The sequence below is a fragment of the Balaenoptera ricei genome, chromosome 12, assembly GCF_028023285.1.
Source record: "Balaenoptera ricei isolate mBalRic1 chromosome 12, mBalRic1.hap2, whole genome shotgun sequence".
Classification (NCBI taxonomy): Eukaryota; Metazoa; Chordata; class Mammalia; order Artiodactyla; family Balaenopteridae; genus Balaenoptera; species Balaenoptera ricei.
In genome coordinates, this window is record NC_082650.1 from 14,652,200 (window position 1) to 14,675,311 (window position 23,112).

At 37.8% G+C, this 23,112-nt stretch overlaps 1 protein-coding gene across 2 annotated transcripts in view; it reads right to left on the minus strand.

Moving 5' to 3' along the window:
- Window positions 1-23,112, minus strand: part of ESR1 (estrogen receptor 1) — a 263,766-nt gene that overhangs the window by 134,862 nt on the left and 105,792 nt on the right. The window lies entirely within an intron of this gene.

The window sequence follows — 23,112 nt, forward strand, 5'->3', positions numbered from 1 at the left end:
GGTTGAGAATCTGCCTGCTAATGCAGGGGACACGGGTTCGAGCCCTGGTCTGGGAAGATCCCACATGCCGCGGAGCAACTGGGCCCGTGAGCCACGATTACTGAGCCTGCGCGTCTGGAGCCTGTGCTCCGCAACAAGAGAGGCCGCGATGGTGAGAGACCCGCGCACCGCGATGAAGAGTGGCCCCCGCTTGCCACAAAGAGAGAAAGCCCTCGCATAGAAACGAAGACCCAACACAGCCATAAATAAATAAAAATAAATAAATTAAAATACACATACATACACAAGTGTTTTGTAGGGAATTGTACCATTTTTTCCACTTTTTTTTCAGATGTTTGAAAATTTCTAGATGTGAAGAAAAAGTGGCATAATCTAACAATAGAGTAGATATATAAGATAAAGAAAAAGGAATATGAAAACACCAATTTCCTTCTCTTTTTTCTTATACTCACTTCCTTGGTGATTTCAATCATCTCTATGCTGGGGACTCATGACATTATATCAAGTCCAGACCCACTTCCAAATCCCAGAACACCTCTGCTTGGATGGTCTGAAAATATTTCAAAACTGAACTGATTTCCCCCCCAGAAAACACTACCTGTAGACTTCTCCATATCAGTTGCTGACAAGTCCACCTTCTAATTATTCAGGCGAAAATAACTAGAGCCATCCTTGACACCGTTCATTCTCTCACACTCTACACCCAGCCCATGAGGAAAATCCTGTCAGCTCCTCCTTAAGAAATATTCAAGGTGTGACCACCCCTCACTGCCACTCTTACCACCCTTGTCAGAGCCGCCATCACTCCTTATTTCTCACCTACTTACTGTCGTAGCCTCTCAACTGCTCTCCCTGCCTCGACCCTTGGTCCTCTTTGGGGCTCTTCTCAAACCAGCAAGCCACAGTGAACCGTTGTAATGTAAGTCATATGTCCTTCAAAATCCTGCATGAGACCCCATTTCCCTCCAAATAAAAGCCAAAATCGTAGTTGCTACAGGGACTCGCATGAGCCCCCATTCCTCCCCTCTCAGGCCACGTCTTCTCCTAACTCGCTCCTGCCTCCTTCTGCTCTTGTCCTCCTTCCTGTTCCTAGAATGTTCTAGAACTGATCTTGCTCCAAGGACTCTGCACTCGCTGGGCCCTTTGCCTGGAATGCTGTTTCCTCCACATGACTAACCAACTCTCTCATCTCCTCCTTGAAGTGTTGCACAAATGCTCTCTCCGAGAGTTTTATTCTGACCCACCCCCTCCCCCTTCCCCACTCCTGCTCCCCTGTCTCCCTCTCTCCTTTTCCTTCGTCCACTGTCATCTTCCAAAAATAGATAGTTCACTTGTTCATCACGTTGGGTTTTTTCATCTCCTCCACTAGACAGTAAGCACCAGGGAAGTGGGGCTTGATGTATCCCAAGCACCCAGAACAGTCCCGGGCCTGTAGCATGAAAATTGCTAAGTGAACAAAATAATCAATAAATTATTAGCCGCCATTTCCAACCATACTCTGGGCTCCTTAAGGCAGTGTTTCTCGACTTTTTAAAGTGCAGAGACTCCACTGGAACATCAGTAGAGTCTGAGGACCTACCCCAACCCCCTTCCCCTAAGCACACACATTAATGTCCTTTTAGTGAGTGTTGATTGAGAAAATGTATAATAACCCAAAAATACTGAGATCAGTAATGTGTAGACTGAATTTGTATTTTATTGATCATGCAACAGTCGACAAATAGTTAATAAGCGCTTACTATGTTCCAGGTACTGTTCTAGAAACTGGACTACTGGCTCCATGGGTCTATAAATACTTGAGAACATAGTCCATACATGTGTAAGACATATTATTCAATGTTTTGTGCTCATATGGAGTAGTGGACCTCTTATATTAATGCATCTGTTCTCATCAGGGACCATTATTATCTCTGACAAGGGAAAACTTAGATCTGGGGGATCAAAAAATCTTGGCTATAACAACGGTCTGTGGTCTTCCAAAGCTGTGGGTACCTGATAAAGTCCTATTCTGTAGTTTCTGATTGTTCTCTAAATTAAATTACATTAAATTTTTCTACTTGGGGCAGCAATAATGAACAAAAAGGTTGAGATACACTGTGATAAGGCAGTAGGCTTCCTGGGTTTGCGGGTCTCAGATTCACCACCCGTGCTCCAGCACGGGAATCCCCCCAGACCAGCTTTGCAACCTCTGAGGGTTGCAGGTCCCTCAAAATAAAAGCTCACAAATGGCTCCTAGACAGGAGCCACCCATGGCACCGCACTGGCCATGAATCTTCTGAGACATGTTGGAGCATAGAGACTGAGAAAAGATGATTAGCTGGGTGGGGAGACATGAGAAAAGAGGCTGTGATTATTTAGCAGAAGAAACATTAAACAAAAACTCATGAGAAAAATCAGCATTTGAGTTTGCATTTGTTCATGAGTAGAAAAAGATGTGTGCCACACCAGTGATTCCTAACAATGAAGAGTTTACAGTTTCACAGATGACTAAGTGATCTTTCACTATGGTTGATTAATGGGATGATTCAAACAAAGATGGAAGAACAAGCCAAGCTCTACCCCTGAAAATGTGTGGGTTGAAGAGGGCATTTCCTGTTGAACATTTCTGTCCCAAGATGACCAGTTCATACATTGGGGAGTGTTTGCATTTATATACTTAGGTGAGTGGTTCTGGAGCCCCAGGGAGATGCCAGTCCTGGTCCCCAATTCCTCCTCACTCTCCTCTCCACTCCACACCACTCTCCTTGCTAATGACAGCGCTCCCTGCAGATGCGTGGAATTTCTCTAAACACACACACACACTCATGCATGCTCTCACACACGAGCAGTTGCAGAAACTTTGTCTCCTCCAGTGGAAGAAGTAGAACTCCACTTCAAATTCATCATCTTTGAATCTCAAATAGGGGCAAAAGCAGAAGTAATGCAAAAACTAAAAACTTCAGGTCACTGAAGCTGTTGGTTCTCAGTTGGCACTGATGCTGGGTCCTGGGTCTCAGCATCTGAGGACTCAGTATCTCAGCCCTCTGAAGACAAGTATGTAATATTTGTCCACTACTTGTGCTCAGAACACATTCCCTCGCATACAGAAAATCTTCCTTCAAGAACTATTCTCAGAGGTAAATGTGAGTGTGTGTATTTTGATCTACTGCACACATTTTAAAAAATATGCATACAGTACAATCACATGGGTACAGAATCCCAACAGTTAAATAACTTGAACAGCCAGAATTTCTCACCAGACCATAAAACAGTCATCAATGCTCATGATGACCAGCTGCAACGTCTTGAAATACTGCAACATCCTGAATGACAAAATGAAGCAGCATCATGCAAGGGCTTTGAAGGTACAGCATTAGGAACCAGACTTCCCAGAGCTCTACCACTTCTTAGCTCATGCCATTTGGGAAAGCTGCTTTCATCTTGATGCCTCTGTTTCTTTTCTCTGTAACACAGCCACAGTGATAGTACCTAACTCATAGGAATATTGTGATGATACTTTGATACTTCACCCAATGCTTGATAATAAAACACTCAAGAAGTAGCAGATTTTTTTCAATATGGCTTTCATGTGAATTTTGTTTTTTCATGTTCTGATTCTTTTTTAAAATGATCTATCTGTGATATATGTTGATGTTCAGCATATAAATGAATATTCAAGTCAGAATATTCATTAAAGAGAATGTCTAACTCTCCAATTATGATATAAAGATAACTTGCAGTAGAGACTGCTACTTGTCTACCAAATATCCATTCAACTCTTATTATTACAATAGAACTCAGATTTTATTCCAGGTACAATGTACATAGCTTAAAGACTATATTTCCCAGTGTCTCTTGCAGCCAGATGGAGCCTAAGTTCCGACCAATGAGATATAAGAGGAAGTGCTGAGCAAGACTTCCGACGAGGCTCCTTAAAGGAAGCTTTTTCAGCAAAGTGTAATACTACTGACTTTTCCCTCTTCCACTTTTCTGTGGTCTATAATGCAGCTATGATGGCTGAAGCTCCAGTAGCCACACTGGACCAAGAGTTGACCTTGAGAATGGAAGCCTTGGGCTAGGCTAGGAAACAGAAACTCAGAAAGAGCTTGGGTCGTTTTGACTGTGGAGCTGCCATACTACTGGTAAAGAAGTACAGATTTATTTTATGTGAGAGACAAATAAGCTTTGTATATTAGGCCACTATTACTTGGGGGTTTTCTGCTACAACTGGTTGATTCTAATCCTAAAAAAAAAAAGTTATATTTGAAATAGGATTTCTTCTAAAATAGGTACAATTTCTTATCCCTATATTCTTTCCAATTTCATGTAAATATTTGTATGTACAAATACTTTAAGCTTGCAGGATAGCTTAAAGCATTTAAATGTAGCCAAAACGTAGTTAATATTAACTCAGAAAAATTGGCAGGAGCTGATATAACTCAGGAATGTTTTTTTTTCTTAATTGTAACAACATGTAAAAACAAAACAAACCAAAGCAAAGAACAATCAAATCTCAATTAGCTTTGATTATACAGACCCTCTTGATGATGTCTATGTCTTATGGCAGGAGAAGGGGGAGTAGATGTTATTTTGCTTTTTTTTTTAATCTAATAGTGATAAAATGGTACAACTTCTTGAAACTGCGTAATCACTTTTTTAGACTATTCTAAGAATTTCACACAGGAAAGTATCCTAGAATGCAAATTGTTTCCCTAATACTAAACTTTATTAACTTCTCTGTCCATCAGTTTCCTCTTCTATAAAATGGGAACAATAAAAGCACTCAGCTGAGTTAATATCAGTTAAATGCTTAGAACAGTGCCTGACACCTAGTTAGCTACTATTTGTAACAGATAAATCACTAAATTCAGCTCCACTTCTTCTTCTTCATGTGGAAAATGGACAAACCATAATAACTGCATTCACATTCCTCATGTGACAGCTAGCACACTGAAAGAGAAGTTCCTTGAAAGCAGGAATTTTGTCACTTTTGCTCTCTAGTGTATTCCCACACGTAGAACATGTAGGAGGAACTCATTAAATCACTGTAAAATGAATGAAACTGTGCTCTTATTATAGAAGACTCTCTAAGAGTCTAAGGTATAACCTGTTTCTAGTTCATTATTCCACTCCACTTCATTGGATTATTAATTTATCTTTTTACAATGTGTTTATATTCTACCTAAAAATCAAATTCAAAGTTTTGGATAAAAGAAATGACCTCTGAATTTTGTATCATTTTTCTCTATTACCTTTTTGCCATGTGATGCCTCTTTCCTTTTCATGTATCTGACGTAAAGTATTATAACTCCTTTTTTATTGTGGTAAAATATACATAACATAAAATTTACCATTTTGACCACATTTAAGTGCCATTAAGTACATTGTTGTGCAACCATAACCACTATCCGTCCATACCTCATTTTTTAAAAATGTAGCTTCTAAGTTATATTAAGTTCCATTTACTAAACGTGAACAAGACAAATCAGAAAATGATTAACGAGGCTAATAATAACCATGTTCCTGTTCTGACAGTTATTTTTCCACTAAAGATTCAGTCAAAGTGATCTGCTATTAAGAAGGAAAATGAAAAGATATTTAAGTAGCTCTCTCTGATTTCATGAGATTGTGAGTCATGTGTTTTGATACATTTATTAGATGCTAACTGACTATTTGATATATATCTACATATTTGTCAACCTTTTAAATTTGAAATCTTTCTTAATCAGCCTCAGTGGAGCCTTCCACTCTCACAGACCCACTATAAAGGTAGCATTCTTCTGGATCATAGTTTGGGGAATTTCAGATCTACTCAAGAAGGGGCAGTATTTTTTTTCAGTTTATATTTATGAATTGTGCACAGCAATAAAGAAAAAACAAAACTGATTATATCCCATTTCTGCCTGATTGATACAAGAAGAAAAACACTGCCAGATACAACTTAAATGCATGCTTGAGGCCACAGCTTAAGGCCTTGAATGATTTCTCAAATTCTTAGCATTTATCCACTAATTTTCAAGGATGACTTTCAAATGCCCTAAGCAAATTTAGGCAAACACCTTGACCAGGTAAAAAGAACCAAATGTTATTACGTGACATGCTATTCTATGAAGAGACACTTTTAACACCCTCCAGAGAAAAACTACCTACCATTTTACTAGATTTCATATTTATGAAACGGTCACACGATAAACACATGCTATACTACAAAGAGAAACTTCAATTCCCTCTAGAGACAGGCACTGCCACCATTTTATTAAATTTTGTTTAGCAATCACACTGCTAATTTTTCATATTATTGTGTTAGGGGCTCTGCTAGGTGCAACTAGGTGAAAAAATCTAGACCAAAAAGACAAGGCCATTTGTTTTTTTGAACTAAATCATGGTGAATTTGACTCAAGAATTTTTAAGCAGAAATTAGATTTCAACACATCAAGCAATTTACTTACAAGGGAGAATGTTCGTAAGAGAAGTACCCATTTGAAGTTGAGCAAACTGCATGGAACAGTTTAGTAACCAAGGCAACAAGAATTGAATCTCTAAGATTCCCCGGAACTAGAGGTGCCCAACAAGAACAGCTAATTTTGTCACTTACCCTTTTGAAGAAGATGAACTAACACCAAGCTGCTTGTGGTGACTCAGGTGAGCTTAAAAATTAAATATAAACAACCCCAAGGTTGTATCAACCTTACTATTAATGCTAGAATACCACAAGCAGTAAAAGGACCTTATCACAGCACTTTTTCTAATTCCCCACCCTCTGTGCAACAGCAGGGGTGTAGAGTGGGCATCTATTTACCTAATGGCTATTACCATTTTCAGCTAGGAATCACCTTAAGAGAACAGTCACACTGCCTCCTCTAGGAAATAAAGTATTTGATTTAGAGAAAAAGAACATATTTCTATATTATATCTAGCTTAATACTAATACTTTCCAACCTGCTTCACTGTTTAAGCACTTGCTAGAGGCAGTGTATTTATTTTCACAATAGCAAGAAAAATGTTTAACATGAGTATTTGAGACCTGGGGGTGGGGGGGGGAAGTGAGGAGAGAAAAGTAATAATTGTGGCCCAAATAAACAGTCAGTTTAGACTGTAGTCTAACATAAAGACTACAGTGTAAACCTGTTGATTAGAGCTCTCTGGTTCCTATGAAAGCAATAACAGTGTGGTGGGATGAAACAAATTTCAAATCTATTGATTGAGATTTCTGTAGAAATTACTGGTTTTACAGAGTTGTATAGGAAATAGGTGAATTCTTTTAATTCTACTCCCCTACTCCTTCTGAGGTTCTCCTTGTTTTTGATGGCTCCACCTACTTAGATCCCATTAGGGCCAATACTGATTTTCTCTCCTTTTTGCAGTTCTCTGGTCTTCAACCCCCTAAGGAAAACTAACATCTTACATCACTGAGGTGTAACTTCCATTGGATAGCAGGGAAGTTGAAACATCAGTTTGGCCATGTTGACGCTTAGGGCACACAGAGGCTAAGCCCACAGTGTGTCTAAATACACCCCTGTTAGGGATAAATGGATTCCAGGGATCTAGACAGAGAATTGGTTAAGCCAAAAGATCAAGTGCACTCATCCCAAGAAGAAAGCCACATGTGTCTCGGAGAAGCCATACAGTTTCAGGGTCATTCTGAGAACGCAGCTATACTATAGTCAGGCCAAATGGTCATAATGCTAAGAAATCTCAATTTCTGAAGAAGCATATTTCAATAAAAATAAGAACATTTGTTTTGTCAAAGGAAGGATCACTTCACATAGCTGTATCTGTAGCAGGTTTTATATAAATGAAAGACACCCTTACTACAATTAAAATATGATTAATTTAATATAAATGCATTTTGCACATATACAGCTTTTAAAGAACAAGTTCAGGGCTTAAGCAAGTCAACCTAGATTGTAAAAATACTTTTCCTTTGACAAAGTTCCCTGGACAAAAAGAGACACCCAGCCATCAAGAGACACCTATTCATCTTTCCATTTAAAAGAAGACATCCAATCATAGTATAAATGAATCATCCAGCAACAAATCTACCATCAGAGAAATAAGAGTACAGTTTAAGAGCTCTTGCTGTGTTTTAGACCCTGGTTGATTTAGTTCATCTATATACATCTGACAAGGCACTCTGGACCATGGACTGGTTATACTGTGATGGCAAATTCAATCCAAGATTACACTGATTAAGCTAGCCTGAAGTTTCAGAAAGGAAGTAGAAGTTGAGGTGTTCCTTTAGGGGAAAAAAATGAGTATAGAATTGAAACAGAGAGAGGGAGATGCAGGTATTCAAGCAGAAGAAAAATAAAATGAACACTGTGTGGAGGCGAGACTGGCAGAAGGAAAGGGTGAGGCAAGGAGATCAGATTGGAAAGTAGAAATCAAATAAGATGGGAGAGACCGAGTTGGTGAACAGCTTTTCTACAAGGTCCTTCACAAGGGTCTGTCTGAAAAAGGTTAACCTAGGGTTTGGCGCCCTGAGGCATAGTCTAATTCTGCATTTTAGGCATCAAGGTACACTATCACTTATCTGTTAAAGCCATTGCTAAGTTAGACAGTCAAGTCCACTGCCAAATTTTTAATTGAATAGCTGTTTCCCCTAAAATTCATATTCACCCAGAATCTATGAATGTGATCTTATTCAAAAATAGTCTTTGCAGATTTAATCAAGTAAGATGAGGTCATACTGGATTAGGGTGGGCCCTAAATCCAATAACACTGGTGTCCTTATAAGGAGAAGGAAATTTAGATACAGACACACAAGGAGAACATCCTGTGACAACAGAGGGACAGAGATTGGAGAGATGTATCTGTAAGCAAAGGAATGCCAAGGGTTGCCAACAGCCTCCAGAAGCTAGGAAGAGGCAAGGAAGGCTTCTCCTCTAGAGCTTCAGAGAGAGCATCGCCCTGTTAACACCTTGATTTCAGATGTGCAGCCTCTAGAACTGTGAGACAATCAATTTCTATTGTTTTAAGCTACCCAGTTTGTGAAACCTTGTTATGGCAGCCATAGGAAACTAATATAGGGAGTGGAGCATTCTGAAATGATGATTTACAGAAATTACTCTGGCAGTGATGAGTAGAAGTTGAAGGGAGGAGAGGCTGGAACCAAAAAAGACCAGTTAGGAGAATATTACAGTAATTTGGGCTTGGAAGACAATGAGGATGTGGACCAGGCTGGTGACAGTGGATTGAAAACAAAGCCAAAATCTAGAGATGTTGAAGAGGAAGAACTGATGGTCCACAGTGAAGAAGAGCCAGACACAAAGACGTTTCCAAAGTTAGGTCAATGAGAAGGGTGGGGACTTCCCTGGTGGTGCAGTGGTTAAGAACCCGCCTGCCAATGCAGGGGACACGGGTTCGAGCCCTGGTCCAGGAAGATCCCACATGCCACGGAGCAACTAAGCCCGTGTACCACAACTACTGAGCCTGCGCTCTATAGCCCACAAGCCACAACTACTGAGCCCACGTGCCACAACTACTCTAGAGTAGTTGCCCGTGCACTCTAGGGCCCATGCTCCACAACAAGAGAAGCCACCGCAGTGAGAAGCACATGTACCGCAATGAAGAAGATTGACATATATACACTCATCTGTATAAAATAGATAACTAATAAGAACCTGCTGTATAAAAAATTTTTTTTTAATTAAAAAAAAAAAAACCTGAGAAGGGTGGAGCCCCTGGCAGAAATGGAGAGGATTAGGAGAAACAAATGAGTTTGCCATAAGGGGGAGAAAGAGAAAACAGCTAGTTTGGTTTCATATATATCAGTAGATATGTGGGCAGTTGAAAGTGGGAACTGAAAATTTAGGTGTTGGGACCTACAGAAAGAAATCTGGAAATCGTGAGCCTAAAAGTAAACAGCTGAGGCTCTGAGGACACTAGCTTTTCAAGTTGGTTAAAAGCAGCAGGAGCGCTCAGGGCCCAGTACTGGAGTATCTGGGGAACGCTTTCAACAGATGGGAAAAGAGAGAAGGGAAGCTTGGTACATCCTTATTTTTCTCTCCTGGGAACAATTTTTCTGTCCTATGAATATTGAATGGTAATTCTACTGATTACCTCTTATCAGCACTAGTCTTTTCAAAATGTATCACGTCTCTTGAACTTTTGCTTCTTATTTCTAAGATCAGTGGAATGTTATGAAATACATCTACACAAGATAACCAAATCACATTATATATTCAGTTAATATAAATTAGGCAAAATTTATAACTTGTGAATAAATCCCTTATTTTCTTTTTTTATTTTTGATTTTAGAATTGGGAAAAAAAATAACCAACCATGTAAACTAATGGGTCATATCTATCACTCTACTTTAAAAGCTCTTAACAAATAGTCAACTTGGAAGGTCAAGAAAAGTCTTAACAATACTTCTGTAGGAGGCCGTTCAATAAATGGAATTGAAACAACTGTGCAGCCACCTGTAGAAAAACAACGTTGGAGTCGCACCTCATAGTGTAAACCAGGATGACTTCAAATGGATCAAAGATATAAATGCAAAAGAGGAAACTATTAAAGTACCAGATGAAAACATTCTTTTGTTGGTTAAAAATTTTTACCAGGTAGTTGCCAGGTAGATGCATGGAACTGTTAAAGTTCTAAAACAACTTCAAAGCCACAAGTTCAGTGGAGCACTTGGACAGGCAAAGGAGAGAATCTACAAGAGTAAATGATTAGCCAAGCCTCCACCAGGTGAGCCAAACATCCCTTTTAAAATCAAAAGCTCCTTATTTCTTTTGCCTTAGAAATAGAAGTCCCTTTTATTTTTAAAACAATTGGTAATCGTTTCCTAGAACTGTCACACAAAGTATTAAATAGTGGGTGCCTTAAAACAAGAGAAATGCATTGCCTCACCTTTCTGGAGGCTAGGAGTCTGAAATCAAGGTGTCAGTAGGGCCGTGCTCTCTCAGAGGCCTCTTGGGGAGGATCCGTCCTTGCCTCGTCTGCCTTTGGTGCTTACTGGCAGTCCTTGGCGTTCCTTAGCCTGGAGAAGCATCATTGCGATCACATGGCCATCTTTTCTCTGTGAGTCTTCACATCATCTTCCCTCCCTGCGTGTCCATCTCTGAATCCAAATTTCCTCTTTTTAAAAGATTAAGGCCCACTCTAATGATCTCACTTGAACTTGATTTCCTCTATAAAGACCCTATTTCCAAATAAGATCACATTCTGAGGTACTAGGGGTTAGAATTTCAACACATGTTTTTGGGAGTATACAATTCAACCTATTTCAACACACTTCAGTAGTATTACATCTGTTTAGCACAAAAATAGATACAAAAAAACTGACATTCTCCATGCCAAATTCCCCCCTGCCCCAGAAGTAGCACAGCCACAGGCCAACAACTCCCCACGAGGAGGCTTGAGAACCCTTGGCCCCCCCCAACCCCAGACTCACGGAAACAGAACCCTGAGGAGGGTGGGGCAAAGAAGCCCAGATGGGGTATTTTTCTCAAACGCTCTCGAGATGAGAAACGTATTTTAAAGGCTTAACAGCATCTGGGCCAACACTCTTCAATGGGGCTTCAAAGTTTCACGTGAAAGAAAAATCAGGAAGTAGGTGCTTTTCTTGGATTTCAACCAGAGCTTCCAGAGGAGCAGTGAAAAGCTGGGCAAGGCTGACTTGGAAATTGAGTGCTCCAAAGAAAGCTCCCAGGGGGCTGCCACCATTCATGCCGGGGTAATTCTAACCCAGTCCCAAGGCTCTTATTATAGAAAGGTTGCAAAGTCTAAACCGCAAATCTTACCCTTAAACATAAGTATCTGTCGCCTCTCTGGGATGTCACCCATGCTTCCAAGTCACTTCCAAGTTATCTTTCATCACTGTGCCATGCTGAAACAGGCTGGAAAACTATGACAGCTTTAAAGTAAGGTCCACTGCTCTGATTACAAGTTGGGAATCAGAGTACTGGGTAGGATTGCCAAGTCCCTAGAATCCACAGGAACCTCCCAGAATAAAATGTGTTCCTTGAAGATGCTCCCAATTCCCAGACTGAGGTATTGTGCCCTCTCCTTGGCCCCTTGGCCATACCCATTTTAAGGTTTAAATTACACTCGTGAAGTGAAACAACCTTGCTGCTAGCCAAGTGAAGCCTGTTAAAGTCCTCAGAGCCCAAGTTCTGTACATGCCTCTGGATATTGCTCTGGCCCTCACAAAAGAATGGTTGGAAATGAGTCTCGTGAAGGCAGCTGCTAGAAGGATGTCATAACAGCAGGTAGATTCTGAAGGGAGGTGAAAAAGAGTAACACCACAACTTTAAAGATCACTTCGACTTTATGGAAAAATTGAGTTCTAACAGGGCTCAGAGATTTCTTAAAAATCATTAGTTTCCAAAGGCTTCTTTCATTCATTCATTTATTCGTTCATTCAACAAGCATTTCCTGAGCTCGATTCATTGCTAACTTGTATGATGAGGATGAATATTAGAGTCCAGGAAGGTAATTACTGGATTCCTGGTGAACAGAGAGTCAGAAGCAGCCTTGAGCCCTGGAACAGCTAAGACAACCATGAAGTCTCAGAGATAACACAAGAAGCTCCAGAGAAACCTGAGCTTGGGGTTGGTGGGGGGCATGCCCAGAAAAAGTGAACCTCTCCCCTCTCCCTGGGGCCAAACAGCAAGAAAGAAACCCACAGTAAAATGATGGGGAGTCGGGGGCTCAGAAGGAAGAGGGGACTCGTCTAGTATTGAGTACAGAGCGACCTAGGCAGGAAAGGAGGAGAAAGGCCATCTAGTTTGCCACTGAAAGGCTGAAGAAGTGGTTAAGGTAGTATGTTTCACATGAGCTTGACTGTGAACATATGTCCCCTTTATTCTTCTTCCTGGGCCAGCAACTTCAGCACACTCATAACCCACTGAGATGTGCCTGGGGCTCAGTGAGACTGTCAAGCTTCTACTTTTCAGCCTTTAAAGGGCAGTGAAGAGCCCAGGGCTAGATATTTGCCCAAATATCTATTAAACAGAACTAGAACACAAACTTGAAGTATGAAATTGCCCTTGAGGTATATAAAATTATAGTGAATTTTGGAAAAGGCATAATTTTTAATAAATCAAATTAACGGCTTCCTGATGCAATTCAAGCTTCTGGGGGAAAAAATCAAATGTACTTGATTAACACTGAAAAATAAGAATCAGCCAATCAATGATGCAATAAAGTGCGATGCAGAAATTAAAAATATAACAACTTTGCAGTCATACGTTTTTTCCTTTTTGACCTTCAGATAATGATGTTACATTTGTTGACAAGTGTCATTGTGTATAGGATAATAATGAATTAAGATTTAACAATCTCTTTTAAAACGAACTCTCCATCCATGGATAGATTGTGTAAAGTGCTTCGTAAAGATAAACAAATTTCAGTACAAACAATAAAGAGAAAAATCCTTCTCTATAGCTAGATATCAAAAAAGGAGATATGTAACACCTGTTATAAAAAAGCATCACCTGTCAGAGTGACGTAGGTAGGTTTTTATCATTCTCCTTGCTGCTATTGTTTTTAAATTGCAGAGGGAAAAAAATTAATGTCGTGATGTGATCTTAAGCCAGGTCAGCTATAAGTACTTTACAGATGGGAACTTGATTATCATACTTGTATGATATATTTTATCATAATGCTCTTCACGTCTTGAGTCTGAGTAGAGAGATATTACAAGTCAAAAAATATGCCCTAGATAATTACGAGAAAGGAAAATTCAACTTACAATCACCAACATTTGAAAATTCTGATAATACTCTGTTAGTAAAAACGTACTTCTAGAACTACTAGAATAGTTCAATGAACTGATTATTTTTATTAAAATTCATCATGCAAAATGAAGTCAACTGGGGGTTATGGTCCAAGATGGAGACATAGGAGACCTCTGAACTCAAAACTCCCACAGGCATACCAAATGTCCCCTACAAACAGAGTGATTTCCCCTAAAAGAAATCCAGAGACTAGCCGAATGATTCCTTCACTTTAGGCAAATGAGAAAATACCCTCCTTGAAATGGGTAGGAAAGGCTGAGACACACTCTCACTGAAACTCCACACCCAAACCCTGGCACAATGCCATAAAATCAGAAGGGAACTCACAACTCCCAGCTTCTACCTGGGAAGGGAAGGGTTTGGTCCCAACATCTAGTACCCCAGGAGTAGGCCCCCAAAGCACATTGCTCTGGAAGCCAACAGGGCTTACATCAACCACACCCATAATACTAGAGCAATCAAATTGTTCTTAATGGACTCACTATCTTCCCAGGGTCCAGCACAAAAGAAGCAAACAGATACATGCATTTCCCAGTGTTTCCCTGAAAAAGGTCCATTGGCATACTTTAAAAGCTGTTACCTGAGAGTCAGGTTTCTAATTTAGCACAATCTAGGGACTGACTGATTCTCCCCAGAGATTGGGAAAGCAGGAGACACGATCTCTGCATTCTCCCTGTAGGCTGCTCCAAATTGCCAATATCTCCCGGGGAGGAGCTTGTACACACGTTTGGCGCCCTAGCTTTTGCAGCTGCCACCTAAGGAATACATCCCTTGATCACCTGGCTCTAGTGGCCAGCAAAGCCTGCACTTGCCAGCCCCATAGGCTTTTAACAAACAAACATTCTTTTTTTTTTTTTAATTAATTAATTAATTTATTTATTTATGGCTGTGTTGGGTCTTCGTTTCTGTGCGAGGGCTTTCTCTAGTTGCGGCGAGCGGGGGCCACTCTTCATCGCGGTGTGCGGGCCTCTCACTATCGCGGCCTCTCTTGTTGCGGAGCACAAGCTCCAGACGCGCAGGCTCAGTAGTTGTGGCTCACGGGCCTAGTTGATCCGCGGCATGTGGGATCCTCCCAGACCAGGGCTCGAACCCATGTCTCCCGCACTGGCAGGCAGATTCTCAACCACTGCGCCACCAGGGAAGCCCCCAAACAAATATTCTTAAGGGGCTACCCTGCCAAGGCTCAGCACAGAGGAAGCAAACAGAAAATCCCATCACCCAGTCTTCCCCTAAAAGGGATCTATTTGTATACTTTAAAAGCTGTTACCTGAGGGTCCAGCTACCAATCAGCCTGTATCTACATGCTCAGTGAGATCCTCCCCTTTAGGATACTGACAGGTCTTGGCATACCCTCAACTATTGGGAGCCTCTAAGAACAAAGAAGTCACCTTGGAAAATCACAAAGGTCTGAGAGACAACCAAGAGCTCAGCCTGGGCTGAACAGTAAGGTTCATCTCCAACATGAACCCACTCTTTCAAGACTGGAAGAGGTGGCTGTTTTATCTAAAGCACAGAAACCAATACAGAGAGTCAAGGAAAGTGAAAAAACAGAGGAATATGTTCCAAACAAAAGTACAAGATAAAACCTCAGAAATAGACTTTAATGAAATGTAGATAAGTGATTTACCTAATAAAGGGTTGAAAGTAATGGTCACAAAGATGCTCACCAAGGTCAGAAGAACAAGGCATGAACAAAGTGAGAAATTCACTAAAGACATAGGAAATATAAGAAAGTATCAAACAGAAATTACAGTACTGAAGAATACAATAACTGCACTGAAAAGTTCAATAGAAGGGTTCAACATCAGCTAGATCAAGCAGAAGAAAGGACCAGCAATTCAAAAACAGGGTAGTAGAATTCGTCCAATCAGAGGAGTGAAAAGAAAAAAGCATGAAAAAGAGTGAAGACAGCTTAAGGAACTTATATAAGGACAACATCAAGAAAACCAACAGTCACATCACAGTGGTCCCAGAAAAGGTCAGTACAAGAGAAACTGAAGGGAACAGAAAGCTAAAGAAATAATAGCTGAAAACTTCCCTAACCTGGAGAAAGAAACAAACATCCAGATCCGGGATGCTCAGAGAGTTTCGAATAAGATGAACCCAAAGAGACCTACATCAAGACACATTAAAATTAAAGTGTCAAAAGTTAAAAACAAGGAGATAATCTTAAAAGCACCAAGAGAAAAACAACTTGTTACATACAAGGCTATCAATAGATAAGACCATCAGCAGTATTTCAGCAGAAACTTTCCAGAGCAAAAGGGAGTCGCATCATATACTCAAAGTGCTGAAGAAAAAAAAAAAAACACCATCCAAGAATACTCTACCCAGCAAAGTTGTCCTTCAGCGTTGAAGGAGAGATCAGCACTTTACCAGATAAGCAAAAGCTGAGGGAGTTCATCACCACTAGACTAGACTTACAAGAAATGTTAAAGGTACTTCTTCAAGCTTAAATGAAAGGATGCTAATTGTAACAGAAAAACATATGAACATATAAATCTATAAAATAGGTAAACAACAAGGACCTACTGTATAGCACAGGGAACTATATTCAATATCTTATAATAACCTATAATGGAAAAGAATTTACACACACACACACACAACTGAATCTCTTTACACCAGAAACACTGTAAATCAACTATCCTTCAATAAAAAAAAGAAAGTATAAATCTTACTAATTAGGTAAATATAGAGTTAAATTCAGAATACTCTAATGTTGTAATGATGGTGGGTAATTAACTTATAGATCTAGTATGAAAAGTAGTAAAAATGTAAATTGTGACATCAAACATAAAACATGGAAGGAGAGTAAAAATATAGAGCTTTAGAAGTTGTTATCAACTTAAAATAGACTTATAAATATAAGTTGTTGTATGTAAGCTTCATGGTAGCTACAAAGCAAAAACCTATAATAGATACACAAAAGATAATGAGAAAGGAATCTAAACATACCACTAAAGAAAGTCATCAAACCACAAAGGAAAAGAGCAAGAGAAGAAAAAAGAAACAGGGAAATTACAAACAGCCAGGAAAAAAATCAACAAAATGGCAATAAGTAAACACCTATCAATAATTACTTTAAATGTAAATGGACTAAATTCTCCAATGAAAAGACATAGAGTGAATGAATGGATCAGAAAACAAGATCCAACTGTATGCTCCTTACAAGATACTCACTTTGGGTTTAAGGACACACACAGATAGAAAGTGAAAGAATGGAAAAAAGATACTCCATGCAAATGGAAACCAAAAGAAAGTGGGATAGCTATACTTATCTCAGACACAATAGAATTCAAGCAAAAGACTTTAATAAGAGACCAAAAAGTCATTATATAATGATAAAGGGGTCAATCCAGTAGAGGATATAATATTTGCAAATATTTATGCACCCAAAATAGGAGCACCTAAACACATGAAACAAATATTAACAGACCTGAAGAGAGAAATAGACAGCAATACAACAATAGTAGGGAAATTCAATACCCCACTTTCAACAACGCGTAGATCACCCACACAGAAAATCAATAAGGAAAACATTGGACTTAAACTACATATTAGACCAGATGGACTTAACAGACTTTTCATCCAATAGCAGCAGAAAACACATTTTTCTCAAGCACACATGGAACATTCTCCAGGATAGATCATATGTTAGAACACAAAATAAGACAATAAATTTAAGAAGACTGAAATCATATAAAGTATCTTTTCCAACCACAATGGTATGAAACTAGAAATCAAGTACAAGAAGAAAACTTTAAAATTCACAAATATTTGGAAATTAAACAACATGCTACTGAAAAACAAATGGGTCAAAGAAAAATCAAAAAATTCCTTGACACAGATGAAAACTGAAATAAAACATACCAAAACTTACAAAATGCAGCAAAGCAGTCTAACAAGGAAGTTTACAGCTGCATTAAGAAAAAAGGAAAGCACTCATTACATTGAGAAAAAAAGGAGCTCAAATCAACAACCAATTTTACATCTAAGGAAATAGAAAAGAAGAACAAAGTAAGCCAAAAACTAGTAGAAGGAAGTAAATAGCAAAGATTAGAGTGGAAATATGAAATCAAGATTAAAAAGACAACAGAATAGATCTTTGAAACTAAGAGCTGGTTTTTTGAAAAGATAAACAAAATAGACAAACCTTTAGCTAGATTTACCAAGAGAAAAAAAAAAAGATCACAAATAAATAAAATCAGAAATGAAAGAGGAGACATTATAACTGATACCACACAAATACAAAAGATCATAAGAAACTACTATGAATCATTATACACCAACAAATTGGACACAAGAAGAAATTGATAAATTCCTGGAAATACACAAGCTACCAAGGCTGAATCATGAAAACAGAAAATCCAAACAGACCATTACTAGTAAGGAAATCTAATCAGTAATCAAAAACATCTCAACAAAGACATCTAGGACCAGATTGCATCACTGGTGGATTCTACCAAACACTTAAAGAAGAATCTCAAACTGTTCCAAAAAATAGAAGAGGAAACACTTCCAAAATCATTTTATAAATCCATCATTACCCTGATACCAAAACCAGACAAGGACACTACAAGAAAAGAAAATTACAGGTCAGTATCCCTGGTGAACATAGATGCAAAAATTCTCAACAAAATATTAGCCAGCCAAATTCAACAATACATTAAACGAATCACACACCATGATCAAGTGAGATTTATTCCAGGGATTAAAGGATGGTTCAACATCCACAAATCAATCAACACACAACATTAACAAACTGAAGGATAAAAACCATATGATCATCTCAATAGATGTAGGAAAAGCATTTGCAAAATTCAACATCCATTCATGATAAAAACTCTCAACAAAGTGGGTGTAGAGGAAACATACCTCAACATAATAAAGGGCATACATAAAAAGCCCACAGCTAACATCATACTAAACAGTGAGAAATTGAAAGTTTTTCCTCTAAGATCAAGAACAAGACAAGAGTACCCTGTCTCACCACTCCTAATCAACATAGTACTGGGAGTCCTAACCATAGTAATTAGGCAAGAAAAAGAGAAAAAAGGCATCCAAATTGAAAAGGAAGAAGTAAAATTGTCTCTATTTGCAGATGACATGACATCAAACATAGAAAATCCTAAAGACTCCACCAAAAAACTATTAGAATAAATTCAGTAAAGTTGCCAGATACAAAAGCAATATGCAAAAAGCAGTTGCATTTCTATATACAAACAACAAACTATCAAAAAGACAAATGAATGAAATGATCCTATTTACAACTGCATTAAAAAGAATAAAATACCTAGGAATAACTTTAGCCAAGGAGGTGAAAGATCTGAACACTGAAAACTATGACATTGATGAAAGAAACTGAAGAAGGTACAAAGAAATAGAAAAATATTCTATGCTCATGGACTGGAAAAATTAATACTGTTAAACTGTCCATACTACCAAAAACAATCTGCAGGTTCAATGAAATTCCTATCAAAGTCTCAATAGCATTTTTTACAAAAACATTTTAAAAATCCTAAAATTTTATGGAACCACAAAAGATCCCAAATAGCCAAAGCAATCATGAGAAAGAAAAACAAAGCTGTAGGCATCAGTGTCACACTTCCTGGTTTCAAACTATATTACAAAGCTATAGTAATCAAAACAGCATGGTATTGGCATTTAAAAAAAAGTAGATCAAGGGAACAGAATAGAGAGCCCAGAAATTAACCCATGCGTATACAGTCAACTAATATGTGACAAGAGAACCAAGAATACTCAATAGCAACAGGATAGTGTCTTCAAAATATGTTAGGAAAACTGGATATTCACATGCAAGAGAATGAAACTGGACCCCTATCTACACCACTCACACACACACACACACACACACACACACACAAAATGAATTCAAAATGGATTAAGGACATGAATGTAAGACCTGAAACTATAAAATTCCTAGCAGAAAACATAGGGGAAAAGCTCCTTGACATCAGTCTTGGCAATAGTTTTTTTTGGATTTGACACCAAAAGCAAAGGCAGCAAAAGCAAAAATAAACAAGTGAGACTTCATTAAGAAGTTTTTGCATAGCAAAGGACACCATCAACAAAACAAAAAGGCAGCTTACCAAATGGGAGAAAATATTTGCAAATTATGTATCTGATAAAGGGTTAATATCCAAAATATATGAAGAGCACATATAGCAAAAAAAAAAAAGAAAAAAAACCCCTATGATTAAAAAATGGGCAGAGGAGCTGAATATACATTTTTCCAAAGAAGATATACAAATGCCAATGGGTACATAAAAATATCCTCAACCAATCATCAGGGAAATACAAATCAAAACCACAATGAGATATCACCTCACACCTGTTAAGTTGGCTATCATCAAAAAGACAACGGATAATAAGTGTTGGTGAGGATGTGGAGAAAAGGGAATCCTTGTATACTGTTGGTGAGATTGTAATCTGGTGCAATCACTGTGGAAAACAGTAAAGAGTTCCCCCCCAAAATAATGTAGAACTACCATAAGATCCAGCAATCCCCTTTCTGGGTGTATATCCAAAGGAATTGAAAACAGGATATCAAAGAGATATCTGTAGTCCCATGTTCATTTCAGCATTATTCGAATAGCCAAGATATCCAAGATATGGAAATGAACTAAGTGACCATCAACAGATGAATGGTTAAGGAAGATCTGATAAATCTATATCTACATAGATATATAATGGAATATTATTCAGCTACAAGAAAGAAGGAAATCCTGCCATCTGTGGCAACATGGATGGACCTTGAGGGTATCATGCTACGTGAAATAAGCCAGTCAGAAAAAGATTAATATTGCATGGTATCACTTATACATGGAATCTAAAAAAAAAAAAAAGTCAAATTCACAAAAAGAGAGTAGAAAAGTGGTTGCCAGGGTTTAGAGGATGGGACAAATAGGGAGAGGTTGGTTAGAGTATAAACTTTCAGCTATAACATGAAAAAGATCTGAGGAGCTAATATAAAACATGGTGATTATAATTCAAAACACTGTATTGTATAATGGATTTGCTAAGAAAGTAGAACTTAAATGCTCTCATCAGAAAAAAAAAAGTAAATGTGTGAGGTGATGGATGTTTAATCAACTAGATATAGGGAATCCTTTTATAACGTCTAAGTATATCAAATTACCATAATGTACACTTTAAATATAATCTTATTTGTCAATTATACTCCATTAATGCTGAAATTTTAAAAAATGAAGTCAATTCACAATCTCTGTTATACTGATAGCCATCTGAGGATATCCAAATGTTCTATGCAGGTTTTTGTATCATACAGCTAATTCCAGGTACTTCTTCTATAACTGCTTTCTTACTGCCTTTCTTACTAATGATGTTTTCTATTCCCTCTATATTAAATTATTATTATTATTATTATTATTCTCAAACTGTGACCATATAAATGTAATATTGTCTATATTAGATTTTCAGTGTGAACTATATTTTTTAATGACAGAGAGTATTTGGATACAAAAAAGCTTTTCAAAATGTGACTTTGTCAAATTTTCTGAAAAGTTTGACAATCACCTTCAAAGATGGTTCCAGAAGACATCTTTCTTCCCTCATTTTTCATCTTTTTAAAATCAATGACTATTCTTATTCTGCTTGGTCAGACTACTAGGCTTTTGATTTACAACAGCTATATTCCAATAGCATATATATAATTTCATTTTTGCCTTTATAATTCTTTTTTTTTTAAACCATCAAGTAACAAGATACAGTCTGGTCCAAGGATTTTGGAATCATTCAGGTCTTTTAAACTAATATAATCAAGTTATAGAGTGGTTTTGCTACACATCACATTATCATAAATTTGTTTAGTTCTGGGTTTAACAATGGGATGTCTAAGCATGGACATAATATTTTCCTTCCCTTGATTTCCAGCTCCATTTTATTCCTAAATTCAGAAGATTATTGCCATGAAATCTTCATCCACTGGTAATGTATTTGAACTTAATTCTCATTGTTTCAAATGCCCTTCAAATTTTTATAATTATAAAAATGTCATGATGGAAGTCTACTGATAAGTATGAAAAATATATACTTGACTTCAACAGTGTTCTGGAGCTAGTATTACCAAAACTACATTCAGGAAAATATACGCTTATAGGACAATAAAACTTAACAGTAACTAGAGTTGGCTCTCAGGTATATGATCCTTAGTTGTTTGTTTGTTTTTTCCTCTTCTCCCAAAGTATTTTTTTAAACAAAGGCAATAATAAATATAAAGATAAAACCTATAACCACATTACATGTAAATTCCAATATTTACTTATCATGGGTCTGCTTCACATGGGAATGCTAAGGTAGGTAAGTGCTCATTAAAACTCCTAATTCCAAAGATGGCTGGGAATTTTTATTTGCCAGTTGGACTGAGTCTGAAATCTAAATATGCCTGTTAATCCCCATGTTTCCATGTAACCCAACCTCTGCTACCTAAATAGATGCCCTCTACCAAGTTTGGATCACAACATTGCTGGCTCCTTATTCAAAGGACCACATGTTTATATGTTAAGAAATGCAAATACATGAACCAGTATCTAAGGCCAGATATATGTTTTTCTTGGCCTATAATAGACCTCTAAAATGCAAGTACAAAACTCCACATTTATATAGTTTAATAAAAAAAAAAAAGTCCCCTGCTTCATAGGTAATAACTAATTTAATCTATTAAAAGAAAGCACACAAGACAATCGCTGTCTAAATTCATTACTCATTTGATCTATAAGCCCAGAAAAAAAGATTTAACTTCCTCTTGCCTTGGTTCATCTACGTTAGCTCCTGAATGGATATGATGGGGCATGGAGGAGGTCATTTTCTAGTCTTGTTTCCATAATAACTAGAGTTCTTCTCCCTGAACAACAAGAGCAACAGTCAAGTTTTACAGGAACACCAGTTCTGAGAGTATCGACTGAAGGACCAAGTACCACTTCAGCCACTGTCATCTTTCTACAAGCTCCTCTCAGGGATGAGAACTTAATTTATTTTTCTATTGTATTACCTTTGTCCTAAAATATTAAGACTAGACAGTTGAATGAATAAGTGGCATTCAGTAAATAAAAAAAAAAATATTATCTCTTTAGTCTATAAATACCTTAAAGTAAAATCTTTTAAGGTAAAATTGATGATTCATAATTTAGGTGTTTTGAAGAAAAGTCCTCAATATTAAAAATTTATAGGGCATAGATCACTTAGTGTTAAAAATTTCTGCCACTGTGAACATATAATATTAAATGCATTTATTACCTAGAGTCCACCCCCAATTTTTTGGTGAATATCGATGGGTTAAAAATAATGTCAGATTAAAGACTTTAATCATCTAGATTTTGATTTCAAAACATTATATCCTAAC